This window comes from Choloepus didactylus, chromosome 23, assembly GCF_015220235.1.
Source record: "Choloepus didactylus isolate mChoDid1 chromosome 23, mChoDid1.pri, whole genome shotgun sequence".
In the NCBI taxonomy this organism is placed as follows: Eukaryota; Metazoa; Chordata; class Mammalia; order Pilosa; family Megalonychidae; genus Choloepus; species Choloepus didactylus.
The window spans coordinates 2,208,796-2,224,887 of NC_051329.1; the positions used below are offsets into that span (position 1 = coordinate 2,208,796).

General features: G+C 51.2%; 1 protein-coding gene across 6 annotated transcripts in view; it reads left to right on the top strand.

Annotated features, from left to right (window-relative positions):
* Positions 1–16,092, top strand: part of RIMBP2 (RIMS binding protein 2) — a 220,841-nt gene that overhangs the window by 12,278 nt on the left and 192,471 nt on the right. For all 6 annotated transcript variants that reach the window (XM_037817065.1, XM_037817066.1, XM_037817067.1 and 3 more), the window contains exon 2: positions 594–708. The gene's annotated coding sequence lies outside the window, so the exon portion shown is untranslated. The remainder of the gene's footprint in view (positions 1–593; positions 709–16,092) is intronic.

Below are 16,092 nucleotides of genomic sequence, written 5' to 3' on the forward strand. Positions count from 1 at the left end.
AGTGGGAAGTGAAATAAAATTCTGACATTTTGATTGTTTGTGTCAACTTGAAGTTCTAATGAAATATCTGGAGGTGTGATGGGGGTTTCCTGAGTGTGGGGCTTGCTCGTGGGTTTTATATTGACTTTGCTTAGTTAATTTGACCTGTCATAGCACCTCTCGTAACCCACCAGGCATCAGTCGTGTTTGTGGAATTAAGGATGTGGACGCAGCACGCCCAGTTGTTGGCCCGTGGTCTCAGTGCTGTCCACGGCTGTCATCGACCCGCGGCGTTGACACTCACATGACTCTGGACCATTAGTCTTAGCAGATTCAGGACTCGGAAGTCTGCTCAGGGAGTCATGGAATCTGCTTGTCATGTTTCATGTCAGTGTGCACATCTGCTTTTGCATGTTTGTACAGCAGGAAATTTGGTTGAAAGAAAAAAATCTCAGGCTGGGAAGGGCCTGAGTTCAGTCCTGATTAGTCACTCACTGGCTCTGGGTGTTCTGACCTGGAAAATAGTGCGTGTGCTGCTCGTCTCCGCTTCTTAGGCCCAGAGAAAGCTACAAGCCACCTTTTTGTGACAGTGGGTCTTGTGGTTCTCCCTACAGACTAGAAATGAGCCGCCACACCTGAAGCCTGTGGGCCCAGAGGACACGTTTGGTCAGACCCAGCCGACAGCCTCCCACCTGCGTCCACGCCTTGGAACCCACAGTGGGACGGCGGGTAAGGTGTCCTTTCTTCCGTGTCGGTTCTTCCCTTGTTTGATGTATTAATCACCGACTGTGTGTCCTTTGGTTGGGGAGGAGAGAATGGTGAGCAAAGCAAGGCTGCCTGCTTCCTCGTGGTGGTGACGGTGTTGGGGGAATCCGCAGGGCCTAGGTCCGGGGGCAGGAAAGGACCACAGGGAAAGCTGGGCATCCGGACCACAGACAGAAGAGGGGTCGGGGGCCCGCGTGGCACCTTACAGGCTGCGTCAGGGCCTTGGTTTTAGCTTTTGGGTAGGAGAGTGGCATGATCACGTTCTAATGAGATTGCCAGCGAGTTCTGGGTGGAGATGGAGGCACGCGTGGGCGGAGGAGGTAGGAGGCCACCACGTGGTCCGGCGTGTGATGCTGGGGGCTTGGATGAGGCGTTGGTGGGAGTGAAGGAGCCTGGGCAGAGCCCAGATGGAACCGGGCAGTAGGACCTGCTGTCACTGTGATGGGGGCGGAGGGGGAGTGAGAAGGGGGACAAGCAGGCTGTTCCCTAAGACGAGAAGGAGCGAGAGAAAAGCACATTTGTGCGGAAGGATTCAAACCCAGTTTTGAGGCTGTGTTAGCTGGGAGACACCTGAGCAGGGGTGAAGGTGAGCAGTCCAGGAGGGCAGCCTGGGCTCCCGCGTTCCTCCTGCAGCGTTTGGTTTGAGGTGTCCTGGGTGGACGTGTGATCTGAACACAGGGACGCGGCTCATACAGTGTGACCAAGAGGTGCCTCCAGGGGTGAGCAGGGGAGCTGCTGCCTGCTGCCAAGCGTTTGACCTGGCACGTGGATGGCCGCGCACCGGCTGCTGTGGCTGTTAGTCAAGCACTTGGAGCGAGAGGCAGAGTGTGAACCAGCCGTGCCTTTGGTGCCTTGCCTGGGCGTGGCACTGGGAGTTGCTCCGGTTGGAAATAGATGAGTCAGAGTCTCAGATTCCAGTAAGTGTCATGGTGGCAGGGGTGAGGGCAGAGGTGGTGGTGATGATGGTGATGGTGGTTGTTGTTGTTGGTGGTTGGTGGTGGTGGTTGATTTTGGTGGTGGTGGTTGATGGTGGTGGTTGGTGGTGGTTGGTGGTGGTGGTTGATTTTGGTGGCGGTTGATCGTGGTGGTTGATGGTGATGATGGTGATGGTGGTTGGTGGTGGTGGTGGTTGGTGGTGGTGGTTGATTTTGGTGGTGGTGGTTGATCGTGGTGGTTGGTGGTTGATGGTGATGGTGGTGATGGTGGTTGATGGTGGTGGTTGGTGGTGGTTGATCGTGGTGGTTGATTTTGGTGGTGGTTGATGGTGGTTGATGGTGATGGTGGTGATGGTGGTTGGTGATGGTGGTATTGGTGGTGGTGGTGGTTGATGGTGGTTGGTGGTGGTTGGTGGTGGTGGTTGATTTTGGTGGCGGTTGATCGTGGTGGTTGATGGTGGTGATGGTGATGGTGGTGATGGTGGTTGGTGATGGTATTGGTGGTGGTGGTTGATGGTGGTGGTGGTGGTTGATCGTGGTGGTTGATGGTGGTTGATGGTAATGATGGTGATGGTGGTTGGTGATGGTATTGGTGGTGGTGGTGGTTGGTGGTGGTGGTGGTTGATCGTGGTGGTTGATGGTGGTTGATGGTGGTTGATGGTGATGGTGGTTGGTGATGGTATTGGTGGTGGTGGTGGTTGATGGTGGTGGTGGTGGTGGTTGATGGTGGTGGTTGGTGGTGGTGGTGGTTGATGGTGGTGGCAGTGTTGGTGGTGGTGATGGTGGTATTGGTGGTGGTGGTGGTTGATTTTGGTGGTGGCGGTTGATCGTGGTGGTTGGTGATGGTGGCGGTGGCAGTGTTGGTGGTGGTGATGGTGGTGTTGATGGTGGTGGTGTAGTGGCAGAGGCACACGTGCATCTCACTGGTATTTGTCAGTAGATTTAAATTCCCACCACAATCCTCTGATTTCTAGTTTGCGTGTTCATTTTCCCTGGAAGGAGGTAGAAAGTCTGTCTGTGAAGCTCTCGGCCATTTCAGATGGAGGTTTAGCACCTGGTAAGCACTGGTTTCCCGTCTCAGTAGAGCCTCAGATCATTATTTAATAGGTAGAGGAGGTCCTTGGAGGTGAGGATGCAGCTGCTGATATTCCAGAACCTTTAGTTTTCATCCTGGTCAGTGTGATGCTTAAAAATTTATTCAATGGGTATCATTTATAACAAGGATACATTTGTTTGCATGCCCTAAATGCACAAATTGTCTGAAGGACACTTTCTAAGAGGACATTTCTCAGCTGAGTGATGTGGTAATTTGTGGGTGTAATTTTTTTAAGTTCATTTATTTTACTTGACCCAAGGGACCCAGAAGTCACTCTGTTTTCTTGGGGGTCACGGTAGGTTATTTTGAGAGAATATGCCTTTTCTTTTTGTTTTGTCTGTTCTTGGGTTGAAAGTTGCAGAGTGGAGTGATATGCATGTGCGTGACTCTTTCCTATATTTGGAATGGACTGATTTTTTTTCCGGATAGATTGTTGGCTGCTTGGAATTGCAGATGCATCATTAAGTTATTGCATTTAAATTTAGCTCTTGTTCTCACTGTGGAAGGGAATGGAGTGTTTGAATTATTTCACCCTGAAGGGAAGGCAATGAGAAGGAGCCCCTCCTGATGATTTGAACCCTGGGGTCTAGCAGTGACTCCCCAAGGGGCTGCATTCATGAAACAGGCTGGCGAGAGCCCCCTCTGTCTGGATGAGGTCAAAACCGCTCTAAACAGAACTCGATCACCATCGTGTCTCCAGCTGTCCAAGGGCAGCACGTTGTGTCTAAATCTGTAATCATCACTTTCATCAGTACATTTATTCTGGAGTCGGGGCCCTCGTAGATGACAAGTTAGTCTTTACTCTCAGGCCTGAGTTGGCTCAGTTGTGTCAGCCACACTTTCACAGAGGTTGTGGGTTTATGTGGGCTCATTAGCAGAATTTTGCTTTTTCAAATTTCAAGGACAATAGCTGCTCATTAAAAAGTCACACCTTAGCGAGATGCGTAAATGGAAAAGGTGAAGTCCTCCCTTGTGGCCTTCCCTCTCTTCACCCCCATAGGGCTCTCTGCTAAGAATTTGGTGCTTCCTTCCGGAGTGTCAGGCTTTATTCCTTGCACACACAAATATCCACACACACACAGCGCCTCAATATCTTATGAAATAGATGCCTGTACACATATGAAAATGGGATGTGTCTCTGCAGCCGTGAGTGTGTGTGTCCAGGGGAATGCTTACTCTACTCTGCGACTTTTTGAATTAATTTTTCGTTAGCTGCCTGGTAAATTGATACATCAACATGTGAAACTGCAAGTGCTTTTGACGGTTCATTGTCCACCAAGCTAACCACGGCCCTCAGTTTGGTTTTCCAGAGCTTCTTTGTATGCATTCATGTCCGTATATATGAAGCCACGGAAATTCCGTCGTATAATTTTGTATGTGCCTTTAAAGGAAACGATGTATTTTTCCACAGCTTGGTCCCCCCCAGTGTTTCTTAGAGATCTTTCTACGTTGGTGCCTGTAGACCGAGCTCATTCTTTTTAAATGAGTGCACATGAGATCTTTCCTCCATAGTACATGTAGATGTGTATCATTCTTTCCCAATCACTGCATGTTGTCCAAGAGTAGAGCCGTGCCCTTGGTTTGCATTTTCTCAGAGCAGGCCCCAGGTAGGGTTGGATAAAGGTAGTTTGTTTGGGAGGCCACCCAGGGTGGGCAGGAAGGGGAGAGGGGAAGGAAGGGGGCCGCTGAGGGTGACGGGGCGCTGCCCGGCCGGGCACACTCGGCCCAGGTGGTGTCCAGGTGCGTGTGTGCTGCCTGCTCGCGTCCCTGTGCTTGGGCAGCAGGGCCTCGGGCCGAGTGGTGCAGGTGCAGGTGCCGGCGGCGGGCAGCATGGACAGTGGGGTCCGCGGTTTATTAACCAGTCTCCTGGCGGGTTAACCATCACCAACAGGCCGCAGTGACTGTCTTCACCCCCATTTACCTGTGGGCACGAGACTCCAGAACATGTGCCCAAGGCGTGCATTTGAACAGACACCAAAATACATAGAAACAAGTTGTATAAAAATGGGAATGTATATGCGTGTGGATGTGTACGTATTTATTTATCATCTGCCTTTCCCATTCAATAATTCATCAAGGAATTACTTCTAACTTTAACAGTCGCATGGTATTCAATTTCCTCATAACTCAGATTGTTCATGTTCCTTTATGTGTGTGTGCGTGTGCGTGTGTGTGTGTGCAGTCTAGCAGCCTGACCCTGTCCAGTATAGCTGCTCAGGAGTCGTTTGCTGAAAGGGGACCCACTGACCTTGGGAGGAAACGGCCCCAGCAGCTTCTCGGAACTTCGGCCCACACTGCCTGCTCCTTGACGTCCCCTCTTGGATTGCAAGGCTCTGTTTACTCCATGTCATGAGCTCTGTGAACAAAGATTACACTGGCGCATTGACCAGGGTTGGAGAGAGAGAAATCTCATCTCGCCTGTCCTCGCAGCGAGTTCAGTGACTGTCGGCCTGGTGGAGGCATTGCCCAAATGCATCAGCTGAGCCAACATCTCCCAAAGCGTTCTACACGTAACAAAATAGACAAATAATAACCCAAACAGCTACAGTCATGTATTCATTGGAGTGTTTATTAGAAAACCATAAATAGCACATTCAACCAGTGGTTTCCTGGTTGTGATACCGAGTTTCCTTTTCCAGGGGAAACATGCAAGTCTGTTTAAGGGGAAGGATGGGCTAACAGCTGGCAGGCACGTGGCACCTGTTGGGACGCAGCCTGGTGGGAGCTGCGTGCTCGGCTGGCCCCGGGGGCTCTGTCGTCCCAGAGCCCACCTGACATGACCCTAGCCTGGCCATTGCGTGGGACCTGGGTCTGACCGTCTCGGCATGATGCTGTTTGTGCGGAAATGTCTAGTTAAGATGGCTCCTGACGTCATTACTTTTCCTGGCTAAAGCAATTAAGGTATTTAAATTCCATTTTGGTTTTCTTTTTTTTTTTTTAAAGTGGACGAGTCAGAACGGAATGGGCTCTGCTTATGCTGAAGTCTTAGTGCCAGTTACAGCCCAGGCGAGCCACGCGTGCCCTGGGGCTGTCAGGGAGCTCAAGGCTGCAGTGCCTTCTGCTGCCAGCCCTGGTAGGGAATGGCCGCGCTTGCCTGCAAGGGCAGGAAAAGGCAAAGTGGCGGGTCAGTGTGGTCGGTAAGATTTCGGAGACTGCAGGAAATGGTCCCACTTCCAGCTGTGGCATAGCGGTCTTGCTGTCGTCTGTTTCACTCCCATGTCTTGGCAAACCGAGACCCTGCAGTACAGTTTCCTTGCTTCTTTAGTTCTGCAGGATAGAGCAGTGAGGCTGTGGATGTAGCTGCCACTCAGAAAGTCTCAGGGCCCTGCCGTGCCCCATGCTACTGTGTTTGTTGGGATTTTTAGGTTGTAGGTGACAGAAAACTAGCTTGGATTAGCTTAAGCAGAAGCTGCTGTGATTGAAGAGAGAATGGCTCTGGCTTCAGGAACGGCTAGATCTAGGTGCTCAAACAATCTCTTGGGGATGTCAGCCGTTTTCCTCTGAGTTGGCTTCATTTTTAATAAGTCTCTTAATCATGCACTTAGGGTTCACAGGCCTGGTGTATTTCCAGTTGTCTCACTGCTTCTACAGTTAGGCTCAGAAAGTCAGGCAGAGGAAATTGAGGGAAGACGGTAGTGTAGGAAGCTCCAGGAGCCAGTTCCTTCACGGAACAACTACTAACAGGCAGGAACTGTCTGAATCAATGATTTCACAACTCCGGAGGCCAGTAGAACACTGAACAGCGCTGGGGAGAGCAGGAGGGAGAGGCTGGTGAATGCCAGTGGATGCAAACTGCTTTCTCTGGTGACGGTTACCCTGCCCGTTCCCCCCCTCATGGCAGGGCGCAGGGCTGGGTCCAGGCGTAGCCTGCTGGTGCCAGAAAGGGGCATAAAAATCCAGTCCCCCAACCAACATCTGGGTGGCAGGGGGCAGGGCGGGGCAGCTCTGAGAGGAGCCGTTGTTCCAGCCTGCCCCGGACAAAGACAGGTATGCCCCCTGTCACCACTGTTACGCAATGTTGTGCCAGAAGTTCTTGCCAGAGCAATTAGGCAAGAAAAAGAAATCAAAGGCATCCAAATTGGAAAGGAAGAAGTAAAACTTCCCCTATTTGCAGATGATACGATCCTATATTCAGAAAATTCAATAAAAAAAAAATAAAATGTAACAGTTCTTAGAGCTAATAATAAGTGAATTCAACAAAGTAGTGGGGTGCTAGATCAACACCCCAAAATCAGTGTTTCTATACATTAGTAATGAACAGTTGGAAGAAGAAATCAAGAAAAATTGCCATTTACAATAGCAACTTAAAGAATCAAATATCTAGGAATAAATCCAGCCGACAATGTAAAGGACTTATACATTTCAGAAAACTGTACAACATTGCTAAAAGAAATCGGAGAGGACCTAAATAAATGGAAGGACGTTCCGTGTTCATGGATTGGAAGACTAAATATTGTTAAGATGTCAATTCTACCCAAGGTGATTTACAGATTCAACCCAATCCCAAATCAAAATTTCAACAGCCGACTTTTTTGCAGAAATGGAACAGCTGATCATCAAATTTATATGGAAAGGTAAGGGGCCTCAAATAGCCAATGCTACTTGAGAAAGAAGAATGAAGTTGGAGGACTCACATAGTCCAATCTTAAAACTTATTACAAAGCCAGATTAATCAAAACAGCATGGTGCCAGCACAAGGACAGATGTATAGACCAGTGGAATAATACTGAAAGCTCAGAAATCAACCTTCCCAGTTTATAGCCAACTGGCTTTTGACAAGGGGGGTAAAGACCACTCAATTAGGAAATAAATGATGCTGGGAAAACTGGATCTCTGTTTGCAAAAGAATGAAGGAGGCTCCTACCTCACAGCATGTAAGAGAAAACAACTCAAAATGGATCAAAGACCTTAACATAAGAGCTAGACCTATAAAACTCCTAGAAGAAAATGTAAGGAAGTATCTTCAAGACCTTGTGTTAGGCCGTGGTTTCTTAGACTTCACACCCAAGCAATAAAAGAATAAGTAGATAAATGAGAACTCATAAAAATTTAAAACTTTTTGCCTCAAAGGACTTTAAAATGAAAGTGAAAAGGCAACAACCTACTCAATGAGAGATTTGGAAACTACGTATCCGATGAGAGTTTAATATCCAAGATATATAAAGAAATCCTTCAACTCAACAAGAAAGGACAAATAGCCCAATTAAAAAATGGGCAAATGACTTGAATAGACATTTCTCCAAGGAAGATACACAGATGGCCAAAAATCGTATGAAAAGATACTCAACAGCATCAGCCATTAGGGAAATACAAATTGAAACAGTGAGTTACCATTTCACACCCACTGGAATGGTTATTATTTAAAAAAAGGATAATTACAAGTGTCGGAGAGGATGTGCAGAAATAGGAGCACTCATTCATTGTTGGTGGGAATGTGAAATGGTTCAGCCGCTGTGGGAGACAGAAAGTTAAGTGTGGAACTACCATAGGACCCGGCAATCCCACTTCTACATATGTACTCAAAAGAACTGAAAGCAGGGACTTGAGTAGATATTTACACCCCAATGTTCCTAGCGGTGTTTATTCATAATCGCACAAGATGGAAGCAACCCAGGTGTCCGTCAGCTGGTGAACGGATAAACATGATGTGGTCTATACACACGATGGAGTATCATTCAGCCGTGCAAAAGAATGAAGCTGTGATGTGTGCAGCAATGTGGATTATCCTTGAAGACATCATGCTGAGTGAAGTAAGCCAGACACCGAAGGACAAATGCGGTAAGCTCTCACTGATATGAAATAATTAGAATAAGCAAACTCACAGTGTCAGTTTTGAATATGGGGTACCAGGGATGGGGTGCGATAGGGAATAGGGAGTTTAGGCTTAAATTGTGCAGAGCTTCTCTTTGGGTTGATGGAAAGGTTTTGGTAGCCCAGTTATACAAATGTGCCTTCATCAGTTGTGACAAATGTAGCACACTAACGCGAGCTGTTTGTACATGGGACCCTGCACATTTATGTTTGATTGTTCTGTAAACCCACAATTCTCTGATAGTAATTATATAAGGCAGAACTTTGGAGTCCCTGCTTCCTGCTGATGGGGGCGCATGTGGGGTCACCGCCTGATCACCTGTCTTTCGGGAGAGCCAGCTGCCGGGAGAGCCTCGTGATGGGACCAGGGGGTTTTCCGGGCTGGCTAAGGTTGTGCCCCCCATCTGAACGCCCACTCTCCCTGGGGGCCTGGAGGGAAAGATGCTCTCGGATCTGACTGTGAGGCTCCCTCTGCCCCTTATGGGGTGGGGGTGGGGGGTTTGCATTTCCAGGCTCTCCATCCAGCAGATCTTGGGGGCTTGTAGCCAACGTAAGAAGGCTCAGTGCCCTCGCACGGGCACTCGCAGGCCTGGGACCCAGGTTTGTGAGGTGCCAGGTGCCCGCCGCCCCTGTCTTGGGTGGAAAGCAACAAAACCTGCCTCTGGCTGTCTGTAGCATGAGAGGAATTTGACAAAAGCATCAGTGGGAAGATGGAAGGGCCAGAGAAGCTTTGGAGACCTACAGGGCACTAGTGATGGAGAGCCGCTTTACAAAGGCCCTGCTGGAGGAACTCGCCTAGCCGTACTTTCGTCTCTGATCCATTTGTTCAGTCTCTTTCTATATATATGTACATGTTTTATTAGAGAGGCTGTAGGTTTACAGAAGAATCCCACGTAGAATGCAGGATTCCCGCATACCACCCTATTTGTACACGTTGCACGGATGTGGTACGTTTGTTAGAGCTGATGAAGGCACATTTTAATGCTTTTAACTTAGGGGCCACTGAGTTGTGCAGTGCCAGAGGTTCCCCCTTTGCTCAGTATTTAAATTTGAGGGGCCTGGCTTGGATCCTGCCCCTGCCCCTGGCTGCAGAAGGCGGGACCCCTTGGACTCTGTCCCAGGCAGCAATGGGGTGTGCGGCCCGGCGGAGAGGAGGGCAGCCCCAACAGCATCGTGGCTGCTGCTGCCTGGGCCGGGCTCTCCTTTCCATCTCCTTCCCTACATCATATATATACACATTCCCATATGTAATAGCAGCACCGGAGGGGGGTCCCCGCATCCCCCTTACAGGCGCAGGGCTGTGTGCTGACGTTTGGTGCATTCGGGACCTCCTGGGGTGAGCACTCTGGCCCTGCGTGTCCTGTTTGCTCCCGGTAAAGGCGCCGAGGACAGCGGGTACCTGCGGGGCCACCTGCCGGGTCGCGACCTGTCCCCTTTCCGCCCCGGGGCGCCTCTGACGGCTGCTCTCACCAATCAGTAACCCGGCAACGGAGTGTTTCCTGCTGACAGCTGCCCTCGACGATGAGCAGCAGCCCCCATGCAAATCAGAGGGCTCTGGATGCTGACGGGGATGGGCGAGGGACATGGCCACAGGTGGAGATTAATTTTTAACCCGTGGTCATGCTCTATGTCTGGTTCCCATGACGACGGGGATCTGCTGGATTAAAGATACATGCTGATCAGTCCCTGTGGAAACAGCAGGCGTGGCTTTGGCGTTCCTTGTTTTGCACTGAAATCTGCCAGCTTCCTGAACCAGGACGGTGGCTTTCTGCAGCCCCTGCTCGGCCGAGTGGAGGGGACTCAAATGTGTAATTCCTTTTGATAAGCTGGAAGTTTTAGATTTTATTTTTTTTTTGAATTTGAAGAGTTGGTTTCTAAGGAATTAAAATGATGAACAGTGTCATGGTCAGTGGAAGCTATCATTTATTTGCATTCTGGAAGAGAAGAAAGAACCAAAGCTCTGGCTAATGAGATCTAATGATTTATTTTGTAAAACAATGATTTTACTTCACAGCATCTAGCACTACCTGAAAGCATGTGTTTGTTTATTTGTCTGCCTGTGTGCTATGTCCCCACGATAATATGGACTTTAGGAGGGCAGGGATTTTCCCGTTAGTTCAGTGTGCCCTACACATGGAAAGCTGCTCTAGCACATCGCAAGTGCAAATACTTCTGTCAAGTAAGGGGTTGGATGATTGAAAAAATAAAAGGATGAGCGAATAAAAACATATTGGAAAACACATACACTTACTTTTCCTGTTTTGTATGTTTGGTGAAGGTAGCTTCCTGTAAAGGAACCTTTGTTTCTTTATGTGGAAACTTCGTCAGTGAGGAAAGTGATGACGGTCTGGGGTGCAGGCTCACACGTGCCCGGCCCTCCCCGCCCTCCCTCTTGCCCTCTTTTGCTCTCTCTTCCTCTCTTCCTTTCTTTCTCTGGCTGTGGCTTGTATTAACAAGGTCGCTGTGCAGCTGATGTGGCTGAGAGATCTCTTCTCCACGCTCATTCACGTGCAGTCTTCCACTTGCTTTATGTCCCTGGAATTATGACATCAAGGCTCTTCACATTACAGAGTTACACAAAGAATTTCCATCCTGAAGCTTTTGAAGAAGGCGTTTTGCCTAATTGCTTTTCTGAGAGCCTTTCCCAGAGTGTGTTCACACGTGGTGTGTGGCACGCAAAGCTGCAGGGCTCCTGGAGCCGGGGAGCGCCAGGCACGGGGGGCGGTGCTGGGGCGGTGCAGCCAGCAGGCCCCTCCGCCATCTGCCGAGCGCTCCCGCGCCAGGAGGTAGGGAGTGGGCGAGGAAAACGGGAACGAAGGGAGCCCAATCTCTTTGCCTTTTCCAGGCAGCTTCTTTGCCCACAGCCGCCCCAGGGATAGCCTCTTAGGGCTCCAGCCCACGGTGCCCCCGTAAGGACGCTGAGATCCTCGTTCAGTCAGCTCAAGGCAAAAAGTCCCACCCAGGGAAAAGTGGGTTAAATGTTATGCGAGTTAATCACCCTTTTTTTTCAAAAAAAAAAAACCATAAAATCCGGGAATATTGCAGGTCATCTGTTTCCCTCCGTGGGCCGGTACCATCTGATGAGTAACGTCGAGACCAGTTGTCGTAGAGACATCAGGAGGGGCCATTTGAAGCTCCTCCCCCATGGCTGCCGCAGCGGTGGGGCAAGGACGGAGGGGGTGCGAGCAGGTGGAGGGTCCCCTCATTGGGTGCTAAGGGCTCATAGGTTCTTCTGGAGAGTAGGGGGGGCCTCTGGGGAGCACCACCCTCCAGACAACACGACCCTCTGCAACGTACCCACTGTGTCCTGATTCACCGCCTCGGAGGAAGCCGACTGTACCCCTAACCCTTGGGACAGAGCCTGTGACCCAGGGCACACTGAGGACACGTTCTACCCCTGCAGCCACCCTCAGATCCATACGCGTGGGCTCTGCCACCCAATCAGAGTGGCTGCCAGGAATGCTGTCCCTAGGCTGTGAAAAAGATGTTCTCTGTTTCCTACCGGACATGGGAAAGACAGCGTAAAGCACCTGGAACCACATGTGGAGTCAGACATTGAAACCAATGCCAAGGAAGGCCTCCCAGACACAGGGAAAGAAATTGGTAAAATGATCGGAGCCGCTTGATCCAGCCGTGCCTGAAGCCATATTCATGGTTTGCTGCAGCCTGAGTCCTCCGAGCCCAGCTCCGACCTGTGGCTCCGCGGCTGCCCCTTCCTGCTGAGCCTGGCTTCGGGCTCTGAGTCCTTCTCAATACAGGGCTACGGGAGATGCTAACTAGTTGTCCTTTCTGCCTAGAGGTGTGGCTGGCACATCCTCAGGGCTGGTGTGGCCAGAGCTTTCACTGAACACCCAGGAGCTGGCACAGGGCGATGTTTGCTGGGAAAGGAAAACAATGTGAGGTGAAGGGGGAAGCCAGGCGCAGGGAGGAAATGAAATGTGGTGAGAGGAGGATAGCTAGGGTGACGCAATTCAGGTGCAGACGGACCTGGCTTCAAACCCTGCTTGTGCCCCTTGCCTGCCCTGTGGTGCGGGTCTACACCTTGACTTCCCGGAGCCTCACGTCTTCGTGCACTCAACAAGGACGTGGTGTCGGCGCCTGGTTCACAGGGCTGCTTGTGAGGGCCCCGCCCATAAAACCTGGCACAGTCATAGCACCTGGGCCGGCCTGGGATGTGCTCAGAACAGAGGGCCATGCGACCTGAGGCTGGTGACACTAGAGTAGCCGGATGAGAGGACCCCAACTTCAGGCTGGGAGCTGACTCCCACAGAGCTCCAGCCCTGCCGGTCCCTGGGACACCAGGCCCACATTTGGGGGGGGACCAGCAGTCGGTAAACCTGGCAACTAAAAGCCTTCAGGACCAGACAGGGTTTTAGCAAAGCTCTCCCGGTTTCCATGCTGAAAACTGAAGCTGCCCTTTCTTGGTTTCTCCTTCTTTCAAGCCCTTTCCTGCACAGCCCAGCTGTTTGCCTGCAGCTGCATAGAGAAGGGAAGGGAGGGCTTCCCCGACTTGGGGAGATGGGGGGGGCGGAGATGGAAGGGGGGAGGAAGGGGGGAAAGAGAGGGGAAGGGGTAGAGAGAATCACGAGTGCATGTAGAGATGCAGGTGCACTCTTGTGTTTCTGGTCCTTTCTTTGTTCAAGTGTGGACTGAGCCTCAGGACGTTCCGTCCGTCTGCAGGCAGTCCGACGTGGCCTGTGATGTCAGGCATCCTTTGTTCTCCCGGGAGACAGAGCACAGCCTGGAGGTTTCTGGAAACAGGATGCCGTGCGAGTGTGCGTGTGTGTGTCAGGCTGCCTCACGGTCCTGTGGACAGACGCCTTGTGCCCGCTGCACGGAGCAGAGTCCCCAGGCGGGCACCTCGGGCGGTGCTGTCGGATGGGTCCATGGTGTGTGAGAGCCGCTTCGCAGAGGTTCGAGATCCATGTCCAGCACAGCTTCGTTGTGGAAAAATGGTGCTGCTTTTGGTTGTTGGGCGTTTTTTCTCCTTTCTCTTTCCTTCGTTCTCCCTTCCTGCCTTCCAACATCACGGTCCCCGCCCTGGGTAGACGGTGCGTGTCTGCACACCTCCATCCTCGCCACATCCCAGAGGCAGCCACTTCCAGGCCACATCGGGCCTTTGCCGTTTGCTTGTGTGTTGAAAAGGGGAATTTACTCTGTGTGTGTGTGTGTGTGTGTGTGTGTACACATAGAGAACTTATTTTTCTCACTTAAAGTGGATCATGCACATTTCTTCATGTCAGTAGATACAAATATAATTCATTGTTTTAGTTGCTTTGGAGTAGTCCACCTTATAGACACACCAGGACTTGCTTCAGCTGTTTTCCTATTCAAAGGCATTTTGGTGTTTCCATTTTTCCCTCTCTAGTGATACAATAAACATACTTGTGCTAATATCCTTATGGCTTTTATTTTATGGAGTCAAGTTCTAGGAATCTCTTGGTCAAAGTGTGTGTGTACCCTTTGCAGTCAAGCCTCTGACTGATTGTTTTCCAAAAAGACTCCGGAAGTTGACACCTGTGGTTCCACGTGGCCGTTCCCTGTCCACACGCCAGCACCGGGCGTTATCAGGATTTCTGCAGATCTGATGCTTTAGAAACATTGTTGTGCTGGAGGTAGTGTCAGTTTGTTACATTGTTACCTTCTGTTTCCCTGACTGCAGGTGGGATGGCCATATATTTATGGATCATTTGGTTTTCGTCTTCTGGGAATTGTTAAGTTCTTGAACTTCAAAAAGGAACGATTCTGAATAAGCAGAAACTAGGTCAGCGGTTGCCAGAGGTGGGGAGAGAGGGGAGTGGGTGCAGGTTTCTTTCTGGAGTGCTGGGAATCTTCCGGAATGTGACAGTGGTAATGGATACACTAAGTCGTGAATGTACTGAAAACCACCGAATTGTACACTTTGAAAGGATGAATGTTACAGTTTGCAAATTTTATCTCAGTTAAAGAAACGAGAATGATTCTGAATTGGAGGAAGGATGTACAGGTTGGCTGTCTGAGTTGATTGTAGGGAGGGGCACATTTTCTACGTAATTCCTAGAGCAGGACGGGGTTTCTGGGGGAGGCTGGGCCAAGACGGCCCCCACAAGGAGTCAGGTTTGCGGCATTGCTCGGTTTCTTGGGGCAAATCCCTCATCTGTTGCTTTGGTTTCTCAGGCTGCTTGAAGCACATACCATGAAGCGGTTCGGCTTGAACAGTGGGGATTTAGTAGCTTACTGTTCTGAGGCCGGGAAAATGTCCCAATCACAGCTTTGTCAAGGCGACGCTTTCTTCCTGAGCTCCAGCTGCCGGAGACCCTGGGCTCCTCTGCCCCAGGCCAGACCCTTGCAATGTCTGCCGGGTCTCTCCCTTCTCTCCTGGGTTTCATTGTTCCATCTTCTTGCTTCTGTGGCTTTTTTCTTTCTCTCTCCATGTGTTCATTCTGTTTATAAAGGCCTCCAGGAAGGGGGTAAAGAACCACCCTCAGTGAGCTGGGCCATGCTTTGCCTGAAGTAGCCCCGTCCACAGGCCCTCCTTCACTGGGTCCTCGCCCACGGGGATGGGTAGGTGTGAGAACGTGCTTTCCCGGGGTCCTTGCAGCTCCAGGAGTGGGCACGTGCATGGAGTTCTCCCACCTCACGCCAGCCAGTGTGTATGGATCAGTGTGGCCGAGTTAGAGCTGTACGGAAACATGGCTTGTAGGTCAGGCTGTGCGTCTGGAGAACGTGCCGCCGGTGTTTCTCCTGGTGTGGAGAGGGAGGGGTTGGCCTTCCCCAGGCGGTCGGTCCAGAGGTGGCTGGTGCAGGCTGGCACAGGGCTCCAAGGACTCGTGGAGGACCCGCTTCCCCCTGCTCTGCTACCTGCGGTCACAAGGTGGCTGCTGGGCCTGCAGACATCGTGTCTGCATTCCAGGCAGGAGACGGGAGAGGCAGAGGGTGGCAGCCTCCTTTCTGCGAGATGCTGCCCTTTCATTTAGGCAGGTTGCCTTCTGCGCTGCTTTCCGCTGTTTGTTCCCATTCCACTCTCGGCTCCTTTCTCTTTTGCTCTCCACCTGGGGGGCTGGACCCCGTGCTGCACACAGCTTCCCTTGACCCCTAGCTTCCGGTTGGGTTGGTCATCGGGAGGCACTGGTGGGAGGCTGGGGGAGTGGGGAGAGGGGCTGGGGCGTTTGTGTCCAGGCTGCCCCTGGCCTTTCAGCCTAGGGGGCTGGATGTCAGCTTCTCCCAGTCTTAGTCCTGGGAGCTGCCCTTGACCTGCCCACGCTGCTGTGCCCGGCCCCTCCTTAAATCCGACACCCCTGGAGCGTGGCCACTGCTCTGTCCTGGATCCCGATGGATACCACTTTCCCAGGGACTTGCGCCTATGCTTGGTGACAGAAACTTCATCCGGGAATTTGCCCCAGAGGCCAGAGGGGCACAAGGACAGGGCCTGGACGGCCTTCTGCCACCTCACTCTCAGGGTCTGTGTAAGTGGACTGGGGCAGGCAGAAGTTCTGGGAGGACCGAGACCAGTTAGCCTCTGTTGTA